The 12,353-nt window shown below is 65.9% G+C and overlaps 1 protein-coding gene across 9 annotated transcripts in view; it reads left to right on the top strand.

Annotated features, from left to right (window-relative positions):
• Osbpl5 (oxysterol binding protein like 5) overlaps positions 1-12,353 on the top strand; it is a 56,330-nt gene that overhangs the window by 14,557 nt on the left and 29,420 nt on the right. The window contains exon 1 of one of the 9 annotated variants that reach the window (XM_046444902.2): positions 7,470-7,612. The exons of the other annotated variants lie outside the window; for them this stretch is intronic. The gene's annotated coding sequence lies outside the window, so the exon portion shown is untranslated. Of the gene's footprint in view, positions 1-7,469; positions 7,613-12,353 lie in introns of those variants that run through there. 9 annotated transcript variants of the gene reach the window in all.

Raw genomic sequence — 12,353 nt, 5'->3', positions numbered from 1 at the left:
TAGTGTCCCTCTGCCCTCAGCAGGTGCCTGTCTGTGTCCCCCATGCATCGACCGGGTGTGGCAGGAGGGCGTGGGGTGGAGGTGCAGGCTCCGCTGCACAGGGGCTCCTGGCCGCCAAGGCGCCTGCGGTCTCTGTCTCTCTGTGCAGACTTTCTAGAACAGGACTTACCAAGGTTCACTCGGGCCCCAGGCCCCGGCCCAGCGCTGCCCTCTCCCCAGCCCCTCAGGAGCGGCTTCCAGCCCTGTTGAAAGTGCAGTGGAAACTCAGGGCCAAGAGGGACAAGGACAGCCGGGTCCCCAAATATACTATCCTGGGTCCAGCAGCTGTACCATGGACAGAGGGGCCACTGTGCCTAGGCCCCACTTCCTCTTAGGCCGGAGTCCCACCTGCGTGCTCTCTCTGGGGTCCCCCATGTCCAGTAGAGGAAACCACTAGCAAGACCCTTTTCTCCCCTTCCTCCCCCACCTCCCCCAAGCAAACCCTGTCCCCTCCAAGGTCTAGGTACTAGGAAGTTCTCCCACAGGGCTGACCACCGCAGGCGGCAGTGACATGCAGTGTGCCGGACCTGCTGCACCCACACCAGTCTGGGGGCTCCCTGCGGGCTGTAGGTCGGGGTCTCAGTCTCACTCCCAGTGTCTGGTGAGGTGGGCACATGGGATAGGCACAATGGCCGGGTTCTCCAGGCTGCGGGGGCCAAGGCCGCTAGCTTGGTCTTGGCCTGAGCTGGGCGGGTGGGCGGTTCCCTTGAAGGGAACGCTGTCCTTGCTGGTGGAATGGCCCCTGCCGACTGGGCTCGGAGGGCATTGGCCTGCCGGCCCAGGGTGAACGTACAGGACACCCCTTACTCTCAGCCCACCAGCCTCCTGGGGAACACCCAGGGGTGGCTCGTCCTTCCCCTGTGACAGCCCAGGGGTCAGATGGAACCCCAGGGCCCTTTGCTGGACTGCCCGGAAGGTCAGCAGGCCTGGTTCTGCCCCAGGCTTGGCCCACGACGGCCCCGTCCTGCTGGTCTTGCTCCAGCTTCTCATCCGTAAAATGCACGTGCTGCTCTGAATGCCGGGCCTCGGGCTGGGACCTGAGTGTGGGGTCTGGGCAGTGTCCTCAGGAAGGCAGTCCCCAGGGCCCACCCCTTCCTGTGCAACTCCATGCTGGGCACCGCCCCCGCAGAGAGAAGGGGCCCAGAAGCAGATCTGGACCCCCAGGTGGACGGATGGGGCTGTGGGTTCACGGCCGGGAGGGTGCTGATGCGGGTGAGCTCAGGGGCCTGCAGGAGAAAGCAGTCCCCTCTTTACGGTTGTGACGAAGGGTCTTGTGAGTCACCTGGATCTGGCAGGCGTTCTAGGTGTGACTCTAAGTCCAGCAACTTACACAGGAGGGAGAGAGATTCGAGGCAGAGACACATGTGGCCTAAGATGTGGCCACAAGCCAGGGACACCTGGAGCCCCAGAAGCTGGAAGAGGCAGGGAGGACTTTCCCTTGAGTCCTTGGAGGAGTGTGACCTGCTGAAGCCGTGGCTTTGGATCAGGAGGATCCAGAACACGAGAGAGTAAGACCGTGTCGTTGTAAGCCGCCCAGCTTGTGGCCATTTGTTGGGGTTGTTCCAGGAAAGAGATGCAGCCCTCTTGTGGAACACACCAGAGCCTTGGGAGCCACCGCCCCCACGGGCCACCTCTCCTGCCTACTGGTGACAGGAGGGGGACTCTTGCTTGTGGCCAGAGGAGGGCTGCCTTCTGCCCTGTGGGCGAGGCATGTGAGGACGGCTGGGGACCTGGATAGGGCACCAGGTGGCGTCCCCAGAGTCAGGGGCCAGGAGAGGTAACCGCCCGACATGACCAGTCTCATGGCAAGTCCTACGGCCAGTCTGGATCAGAGGACGCGGTGCTGCCAGGGCCCTTGCTGTCCCCAGCCACAGCCGCCAGGTGCTCTGTGTCATCTCAGGGCTGCTCACGAGGTGGGGCAGTGCTTGCCTGACTCATCATCTCAGAGTGTGACCAGTGTGTCGGCGACACACCCGCTTTAGGCTTGGAGGACAAGCTCCGCTTCTTACCTGTCCCCAGGGACCTTTCTCAGCTCTGATGGCCTGGGGGGACCAAGGGGCCAGGGCTGGCGAGGGGTCTCTGGACCTCTGTCCCTGACTCAGCCTATGGCCAGGGCCTCGCGTCCCTCGGGGCTCTCATCCCACTGGCCTTGCGGCCCCTCCAGGGCATCTGCCTGAGAGTGGATGGAGGGGGCCCTGGCCTGTCCCTGGGGACACATGGTGGAGGCCTGAAGGGCCCCGGGGTGTGTCCTGGGGGGGCGTGAGGGGGCAATGGGACTTGGTGCGTGCTCAGCAGTGCCCGCTAGCCAGCACAGCCTGCCCCGTGTGAGGCCCCTGGCTCTGGATGCCCCCCTGGAGCCCCGCGGCTTCGCCAGGAGGGAACCTGTGGCCCCGCACGTGGGCCTCTGGGGAGGAGGAGGAGGCAGCCAGGCAGGACGGCCCGGGGTGGCTGGAGCAGGCCTGTGGACGAGAGGAAGGCGGTCACTACAGCTCCTCAATGGCAGGAGGTGGCCTGCTGCAGGAGAGCCAAGGCTGAGCCACGCGGGAGACACAGGTGCCCTCCGTGCCACCCTAACCACAGGGACCAAGGCGTAGGTGTCAGGTGCCCTCAGGAGGAGCCAAGGCATGGTGACACGAGGGTGGCCCTGCCACATCCTCACTGGAGCCTACTTTCCAGCTGGTGTTCTGAGCAGCCTCCCCCAGGAAGGCCTCCTGGGTGCCCGGGGCTGGGGACCTCCCACCCGGCCCCGCGTCCTGCAAGCTGCACCACCTCCCACCAGTGCCACCACTACCCAGGCCTTCGGGGACCTCCAGGTCTGAGCCCAGCAGCCCTCCCCGGGGAAGCTGGGTCAGGCTGGGGTCAGGCTGAGGGCCTCAGCCCGGCAGGAAGAGGCCAGGAGAAAACCCTCCAAGGGGGGGGTCCTCAGGGTTCTCCCCGCAGTGAGCCGGGGGGCTGGGTGTCATCACTGCCCCCTGAGCTGTCACCTCCAGGCTCCAGGCAGGTGGCAAGAAGAGCACAGCAGGGTCTGGCCTCGCCCGCCTGGCAGGCGGCTTTCACTCCAGGCTCACGGTGACTTCTGGCGGTGAGCCAGCTCCCCACACCACGGGGAGGGCCCCCGAGGCCACAGCCCTGAGCCGCCCGCAGGCTGGCGGGCCACCAGGACTGTCACAGCTGGCCGTCCCAGATAGGCCCAGAGGTTGGCTCTAGCACACACCTGTCCCCTCTCTCCTGCTCAGCCCAGTAGCTGTCCCTGCCTGGATGGTCAGTGGTGAGCATGGCCAGGCGCCAGAGGCTGCGGGAGGGGCCTAGGCCCTGAGACCCTGTCAGCCCCCTCAGAGAGAGTTCAGGTGACCCTTCCTCTGCAGCTGAGATGGGGACCAGGCAGCGCCTGGCCAGGGGGGAGTTCTGCACACAGCACTCAGTGGGCACTCGTGGTTTGGCTCACATCAGGCCAAGCCCAGGGCTGAGCCTCTGTGCACAGGGGCGGGGGTGCAGGTGAGGGGTGTCCACCTACTATGTGTGGAACCCAGGGTGCAGGTGAGGGACGTCTACCTACTGTGCACAGGACTCAGGGTGCAGGCAAGGGACGTCCACTCACTGTGCACAGGACTCAGGGTGCAGGTGAGGGGTGTCCACCCACTGTGTGTGGGACCCAGGGTGCAGGTGAGGGACGTCTACCTACTGTGCACAGGACTCAGGGTGCAGGCGAGGGGCGTCCATTCACTGTGCGTGGGACCCAGGATGCAGGTGAGGGGCGTCCATCCACTGTTCACAGGACCCAGGATGCAGGTGAGGGGCGTCCACCCACTGTGCACGGGACCCAGGGTACGGGTGAGAGGCGCCCCTCCTCTCCACGGTGCTCAGTGTGGGTGGAGCCGTCCCACCTGGGGGTGGGGACGCCCTGCCTGTGCTGGGAGGACAGGCCTGTCAGAATCACCCTGGCTGCCGTCCTGGCTGGCCTCAGGTAGGGCACACAATGTGACCTGCTGGAGGAAGAGGGCAGTGGGTGACTGGGAAGACAGGCCAGCCCAGGGCGAGGGACGCAGCGGCTCCTGGTGATCACTGTGGCCCTGGGCTGTGGGGTGGTTCTCCCCCCGTGCCTCAGTCTCCCCGTCTATCAGCTGGACGCTGAGCGGTGAGTGGGGTGGCAGCAGGTGGGGCCTCCCAGCTGGACAGACCCACAGCCCAGCTAGCGTCTCTGGGCGGTGCTGGGCCTGGTGCCCCTGTGGCAGCGTGCAGCTCTCCACGGAGGGGTGGTGCCAGGGCTAAGTGCCACCTCCCTCCCTAAGCCGCCATGTGACCGGGTGACTCAGCCCTGGTGTGTCGGTTACTGCATTGTGGTGGACAGACAGCAGGAAGGTGGGACACTTGGGCTCTTGGTATTTATTTCTCTCAAGACTCAGGGTCCTCCCAGCCCCTGGACACGGGGGAGGAAGAGGAGGGGGCAGTCAGCCTGTCCACACCTGCCAGCTCCCTCGGTAAGGGTTCACCCGTGCAGGGGACAGCCTCGGTGCCGGGCAGAGAGCTGTCGATTTGTGAGTCTGGATGTGGCACAGCCAGGAAGGAGAGAGCTTCGGCCCAAGGCCAACAGAGCCCGCACCCCCAGCCCGTGTCCACCCAGTGCTGCCCAAGAATGATCCGGGTCCTTGTGGATGTCCCACTCTGAGTGCAACCAAGGGGGCCGTGCAGGGCAGGAAGGGGTCTGGGGCCCGTCCTCCTCCACGTGGATTTGCATGAGGGCAGCTTGGCCCCAAGCCACCCCAGGTGGGCCTCGGGGAGCAGACGGCCCCTGGGCCAGGAGAGACAACAGCAGCTCCGGCTCTACCCCCTCTCCTTGGCACAGGGGCAGCTCTGGGCCACTGTGCTGTGCCATCCAGGGTGGGGTGGGGCCTCTGCTCCCCAGATCTAGAACCTCTTCCCTGGAGAGGGGAATTGGGTGGCTGGGTAGAGAGGACACTCCACCCTGACCCCAGCCAGCTCAGGCGCCATGATGCGGAGCCCAGAGGCGCAGGGCAAGAGCCTGCAGGCCCCGTGGCCTGTGCCTGCGAGTTCCTCCTACGGACTCTGGCTCTGGGTCGGAGCTCACGTGTTCAGCTCAGCTTATGCCCATGCGCGTCCCTACTCACCGTCCAGGGAGGCCAGCCCAGTGGCCAGGGTATTAGGTCCCCAGAGAACAGGACAGCAGGGTGGGCAGAGAGTACGGTAGGGAACTGGCTCAGAGTCCCCAGTCTGCCCTGGGCAAGCTGGAGCCTGAGAGCTGAAGCCTCCGTCCAGGCCCAGTGACAGGAAGAGGGATGGTGTCCTCGCCCCAGGCCACCAGACAGGAAGGCCCCCACCCCGCGCAGGGCTGGCCTGCCTGTTCTATGCAGACCTGCGACTAATCAGGGCAAGGCCCACCACCTCAGGGAGAGCAGTCCTCTTTTCTCAATTTACTGATTTAAACATTAAATAAATATGTTCCAAAACCCCTTCACAGAAACACCCAGGATAATGTTTAACCAACTCTCTGGGCATCCCAGGCCCCAGTCAAGTTGACCCAAAATTAACCATAATACCACCTGATACCAGGAACAAGTCCCACCTCCCCCGCCCGGCAGCTGTGTTACCTTGGGTGGGTTGCTTACCCTCTCTGTGCCTCAGTGCCCTCTGCCATTAGACAGGATGATTACAGCAACCCCTGCCACGGTGGGTGAGGACTAGGCAGTTTATGGAGGACAGTGCTTGGAAGGGGCTGGTGTGAAGCTGTAGTGACCCTCTGAGGTCTCTGTGGTCACTGTCACTTTTCGTCTTGGGGCCTCTCTATAGGTCCTGGGAGGAGTCCTCCCCAGTGCTCCCAGGGCCCCGTGTGCCAGGCCCCGGGTCTTCTGCTCTGCAGTGTGTGACCCCGACCCTGTGGGTGGGGCTGGGAAGAGGTGGCTCTGGGTGTCTGTCTCCAACAGACACTTGGCCCCAGGCCTCCCGCAGCCCCCAGGCACTGGACCAGCCTGCCCTGGCCACAGCCCGAGGGTGGCCAGACCCTGGACATGCGGGCCTGCCCAGCTGCCCCAGGTCCCAAGGAGGTGTGGGCAGTCGGTGTCCTCTCTGGGCGCTGGCCTGACTGATGGGGGCTCAAGGGGACAGGGGGAGCCCCTACCCCCGCCTCAGGGGTCCTGGCCTTTCTGGCCCTCAGTGCCCCCTGTATCACGAGGGAGGCCCACGGCCAGGCCCTGCCCTGGAGGCCCCACATACCCAGGGCCTCTGAGCTCAGACTCCCCTGTGCCCGGGGCCTCTGAGGGCCTCTCGGGGGAAAGGACTGGCCACTGGGCCTGGGCCGCGCTTCCTGGCTGGCCTCCCTGGCTGGCCGCTGGCTCCTGCTTCGCAAGCCCCGCCCTACCTGAGCCCACTGCGGTTAAGCTCCCAAGTGACTGTCCCCTCCTGGGTGGCCCTGCGCCCAGGTGGCCCACCCCAGCTCCTGCGGCCTGCCCCTTCCCGAGATGCAGAGCTGGCCCGCAGGCTGGGGGCAGGGCTCCCCTAGAACCACCCTCCCTCCTCTGGGGGCTCAGCCTCTGCGAGGCTGCTGGAGGCCTGGCCACTCTGGGGCCCTCAGTCCTCCCTGCAGAGGGAGCCCTGGGTGGCTCACTGCCAGGCTGGGCAGCGTGGGCAGGATTCGAGACGAGTGTCCCTCCAATAGCAGGGCGGCCACCCCGCAGCCTGCCAGGCGCTGTGGGGAAGAGCCTTTAACAGTGTCCTGGGCTGTCACCCAGCACAGAAGCACCCGCCACAGGCCAGCAGGGGGTACGGGGAGAGGGGACCGGACATTGCCCAGGAGGGCTCTCCTCAGGCAGCAAGGCCTCCCCGGGGCAGGACTTGTTGGGGGCCTGGCCCCGCTCATGGGCACACCCGGGGCCTCAGGGGCAGAGCTGGCCCGAGGTGTGGGGAGGCTGTCCTCTGGAAGCGGTGGCCAGCTGCACCCCAGTCTGCGCCCCTTCAGCTGAGGTGTTGCTCTGCCGCGGTGGCAGGGCCCTGGGGCCCCCCTGCTGGCTGTGCTGAGTGACCTCGCTCGCCCACCCCCCTGTCGCCTCCAGCCAGCTCCACACCTGGAGGGCCACCCCCAGGCTGCAGCTGGAGGAGTGGTCAGGGCCTGTGTGACGTGGTGAGGTCAGGCCTGCCTCGGGGACCACCTCCACCCGGGCCTCCTGTCTGGGACTCCTTCTGCAAAGGAAGTGGTGAGCGGGTTGGGTGTGCCCGGCGGGCGGAGGAGCTGCAAGAGGGTGTGCTGATCTGGTCAGGAGGCCGGGTGGACATGTGCCAGGGCCAGGCCCCCAGGCACGTGACTCTGCTGAGTCGGGCTGGAGGACTCCCGGGCGTGGCCCACGCTGTTCCTGAGCAGGCCGGCCACTTCCTGCCCTCCCAGGGCTCAGGCCCCCCTTGGCCATATCTGGCCGCTTCCGGCCCCTCGACCCTCCTTCTTCCTCTCAGCCCCCCGGGCTGTCTTCAGGTGTACTCCCTCCAGGGCCCGGGCAGGGCTTGAGCGTGGGGTGCAGACCAGTGGTGCCCTCGGGGGTCTCTGCTCCTGCCTCTGGGAAATGTGCTGGTGAGCCCCCACCTTGCCCAGACCAGCTGGCCATACCAGGCCCGTCAGCCCAGCATCTGGGCTGGAAGAGCCGTTCCGGTGCCCCCTGGGGCCCAGCCCGACATCTGGGTGCATACCAAGGTGCTCTGAAGGGGCTGCGGCTCCCCGGGGCTGCTGGCTTGGCCCGGTTTGAGCCCCAGGCAGGCAGTCTAGCCTGGACTTGGCCTGGCACATGTGTACCTCCTGTTGGTGTCTGCTCCCAGGAGGGGCAACTGTTGCTGGGCCAAGGAGTGTGGTGGTGTCCCTGGGGTGGTTCAGGTACTGGGATCCCCTCGGTGCACGTGGCCTTGGGACCTCAGCAGGGTTTGGGTGTGGTGAGAATGTTGTGACTACTCTCTGTTGGCTGGTGGCTGCTTCCCTTTAACTGATAACTACTGTCCTTTAACTGAGGGCGTCTGTCCTTCCCTAGAACCTTCATCAGGTATGAGAGAGCCAATATGTAGGCTCATGTTGCTTCATCCCTGACCCTGACCCTGTGTGATTCAGAGTGTCCCCCCCACAGCCTTCAATGAGTGTCCATGGAGTTCAGGCAAAAGTGTTGGGGCAGGCTCCATGATGGAGGCCTCCTGCAACCACGTGCTTTTCTGGCCCCACTAGTGAGCCTGCTTTCCTCCCCGAGCCAGCGGGGCGCAGGCCACTCCTCAGGCTGTGGGTGCCGGGGCAGCTCCCACCCGGCTGCTATGGGCATGGATCTCCCGCCGAGAGCGACCCTGGGGACTAAGAGACAAATGTGTCCAGCTGGGGTCACACAGCTGTTAGGCTGGGCCCTTGCCCCCCGCCGTGGTCCCCGGCCTCTGCAGGACCACAGGGAGGGGTTTGCCTCGAGCGTCCCCTGCCCTTGAGCATGTGCCCATGGGATGGAGGTGAGTCGGGGCTCCACGGTTCCCAGAGAGCAGAGGCTGGTCGGCCCTCACGGAGGCTTGGCCAGCCTGGCCTCCAGTCACAGTGCCCCAGCCCCCTGGGCAGCCCTGACGGGCACCAGTGACCTTTCCTCACAGGAATCCCTTGGTTCTGCCTGAAGGTGGCCGTCTGCCTGGGAGGGACAGGGAGGGTCTCTGGAAGCGTGGAGGGCAGTGGGGGTGGCCAGCTGGAAGGGGGCTCCGTTCCAGTTTCCTGACCTTGCTGCCCGCCAGCTGGGCTCAGCGTGGGAGCACAGAGCCTGTCCTGGCTCCCAGAGGCCACTGTCCTCAGGGGGGCGGGCAGAACTCGTCCTGTCCCCCCCCACCCAGCCCTGGCTGCCCTGGGCGGGCCACATGGCCTCCTGAGGAGAGGCCTCTGCCAGGTGGGAGAGTCTGAGCAGCCCGCTGCTGCCCCCCCCCGGGGGTGGGGGACCAGAGACGGAGGACCCGGCCGGGCTCTCCGCCTTCCCCCCGCAGCTCCCAGCTGGCCCTGGAGCCTCAGCGGGCAGCAGGAAAGGGAGCCTGCGGCCTTGGGAAGGGGGGCCAGGCAGTGGCTCCAGGCGTGGGTGGGCTGCAGGTCTGGGTGTCCAGGCCCCTGCTGCCGGGCAGGGCCACCCCCGCGTCCCAGTGAACCTCTGGAAGAGACCCACACAGACACCACCTGGACACCCAGACAGCGGGTAGGGGTTGGGGGCCACGGGGAGCAGGATGCGGGGGCTCCGAGGTGCGTGCGTCCCTGCCCTGCCTGGCGGGGGAGGGTCAGGGAGGGACGGACCTCTGCCCTCCTGCTGCCCGCCCAGCTCCGGCCTCTCCCAGGCCCACTCCCAGCCACGGGCTGCTCCACTCTGGGAATGCCCTGCTGTCCCCACCTGGGCCCAGCCTGCTGGGGACACAGGGGCTTCAGTGGCCAAATCAGCAGGGGTGCACCCCCCCCCCGTGGAAGCCCAGCCCACCTGGGTCCTGCAGGGCAAGAAAAGTGACCAGGAGGCTGCCCCGAGGTGGAGCCTGGGGAAGGGGTGGCCCCAGAAGAGCCGGGTACAGCTCAGGGACCTGGCGGAGAGGCGCCCTGGGGCAGGGTCCTTGGGGGAAGGGCTGCGTGGGGCCCTCCCTCCTCCCCACTCCCCCGTCCTAGCAGGGCTCCGAGCCCACATGCCCACCCTCCACCTCTGAGTCCCAGGGTCCCCGGCATGCCCCCCGGCCTCCCAGCCCCCACGCGGCCCTGCCTGATGCTCAGCCCCTGCCCTCTGGGTCTCAGGAGCACCCCACGCCACCCCCGTTTCCCAGTAAACCTCTGGAAGAGATCCACAGATGTGGCCAAAAGCCAGCGCCCATGGCCTCAGCCTGTGCCCAGAGCCACCTCTTCCAGGCTGCCTGCCCCTCCCTCCAGCCAGGTCCAACTAGGGACAAATAAAGACAGAGAGGTGGCCAGGCTGGCCAGGCCTCGTGGACCAGCAGGGGACGAGGGTTGGTGGCAGCCCTGCTCCCGGGAGTCTTGCAGGCCAAGGAAGTGGCCTGGCGCACACTGGACGGGAAGCCACCCGCCCACCCCCAGGTCTCCCCAAGGCTGATAAAGCCAGGTGCTCCGAGGCAGGAGCTGGACGGTGGTTCCCAGCGTCCTGTGCTGCTTGCTGATGGCTGTGGCAGTGAGCCCTGGACCCAGGGAGGGAACAGGAGGGGTCTCCGTGGTCAGATGTGTGTGCCTCCAGGGGCAGCAGCTGGCCACGCCCTGGCCTCACACTCTGGAGGTGGCTGGTTTGGACCTGAGCAAAGAAGGGCTCAGGTGGCTTCAGCCTAGCCCTTGGCCTGCCCGCTGCCTGCAGACCCCCTCACCCCGGACCTGGGCCAGAGCTGGGCAGTGTGGCCCATCCATCCTCTGCCCCTTCCCTAGCCACGGCCCGGTGGCTACCTCCTGGCCCAGACTTCGTGTAAGCCCTCCTCAGGGGCCTGGGGGCCTGGGCAAGGCCCCACCCGGCAGAAACATGTCTTTCATTCCAGCACCACCCTCGGCCTCCGCCTCTGGCCTGCGCATGTGAGGCACGTCCACTCGCTGTCCTTGCCCTGGGGCTCTTCCCCTCAGGCCCTGCCGAGTCCCTCCTGCACCTGGACTTTAGGATCATGAGGGCGTGGAGTGACTGGGACACGGGGTGGTGCATTGCTGGCCCTGGGCACAGGCCCGCCGTGGTCACAGAGGACAGTGGAGGCCGCTCACACATCAGCCCTGGGTGGTCTTGGACAGGCAGATGCCAGGCCCAGAGAGAGACCTCCTGGAGCCCTCAGCAGCCAGAGCCTGGGCTGGGGCTCCCTGGGGGCTTCTCAGTGGGCAGCACTGGACAGGGGTGGGCAGTGCAGCTCTGAGGTTGCCCAGCCTTGGGGCTCCCGGGCTGCTGTGGCCACACCTGGCATTGACTCTTCGTCCTCCCTCCTCCTCGCCTGCCCTTCTGTCACCCTTTTCTCCTCCCTCCCCACATGGGTGGGCTCCCATGGGACTTCCGTGTGAAGGGCAGTGGTCGGCCCAGCCTGGCCCCTCAGTCCCTGGCTGGCAGCCCCGGGGTCTGCAGGCCCTCTGGTCAACCCCGGCCTCCACACAGCACCGAGAGGGCAGGACCTCATTCTGGACCACGGCAGGGGCTCTGCAAACACTAATTCTTTCCACCAGCTGCGAACAGGGAGCTCCCCAGGTTACGGTGGACGTCAGCCCCAGGACCACCCCTGGTTACCTCTCGAGGACCCACCCCTGAGCCCGCGATTGGGAGGGCTGGGTGTGGAAGGCACCTTTACAGGGAGCCCTCGCAGGCCACCACCCACACCCCCCCCAGCTCCTGGCTCAGGAGGCGCCTGCCTGTGTTCCTGCCCCGGGGGCTGGCATCAGATGGTGGGGCACACAGGCACCCGAGCCTTAACAAAGGGTAAAGAAGGGGCGGGGAGCGGCCAGAGCCCCCGGGGCCGTACAGAGAATGTGCTGTGCAGCCGCCCAGGGCCTGGCCCTGGAGAGGTGGGCGAGGGGCACTGTGGGCAGGAGGCCAGGGCGGAGGCCTCAGCAGCAGTGGGCTCGGTGTTTTCTAGCATGTCAAGGGCCCCAGTGTGGCTGGAGCAGAGTGGGTGAGAGGCGGGAGCTGGGGACAGGGCACGGGACGGCATGTGTTCTGAGTGACCCGGGCTTGCCCTTGAGACGAACACCCCTCCCCCAGGTAGTGTGTGACAGTGGCCTTAGGCCGCCAGCACTGTGACGGCAGGCTGTGAGGAAGGCTGGGAGCTGGGTCTTCTGGGGAGTCCTACAGACCCAGAACATAAGCCGGTGCCGCCTCCCGGCTGGGCAGGCAGAGGGGATTTGAGGGCCCTGGCACTGGCCTGCAGGGGTCAGCAGTAGAGCGGCTAGTCCCTGGGGCACGACTGAGCTGCAGGGTTGGGGGGTGGGTCATATCAGAGGTCAGTCGCTCAAACTCCACCTGCTGTGTCTATTGTGGGGTGAGTGGGAAGGAAGGGGAACCATGCTGGCCAGATGGCTGGATGGGAAGATTCAGGGAGGGAGGGGGAGGGATACATGGATGGATAGATGGGTGGATGGGTGGATGGATAGGAGGGTGGGTGGATGGATGGATGGGAGGGTGGGTGGATGGATGGATGGATGGATGGGAAGGAGGATGGATGGATAGATAGGAGGGTGGATGGATGAATGGATGGATGGGAGGGTAGATGGATGTTATTAGCTGTGTGATCCTGGGCCAAAACCCTACTCTCACTGAAGTCAGTTTCCCTGTCTGAAATGGCAAAGGTGAGGGGCTGTGCCAGGTGCCAGGTGACAT

Source organism: Marmota monax, unplaced genomic scaffold (genome assembly GCF_021218885.2).
Source record: "Marmota monax isolate L192 unplaced genomic scaffold, Marmota_monax_Labrador192_F-V1.1 WCK01_AAM20220418_F8-fsc00038, whole genome shotgun sequence".
NCBI lineage: Eukaryota > Metazoa > Chordata > Mammalia > Rodentia > Sciuridae > Marmota > Marmota monax.
This window is presented reverse-complemented; position numbering and strand designations above follow the sequence as displayed.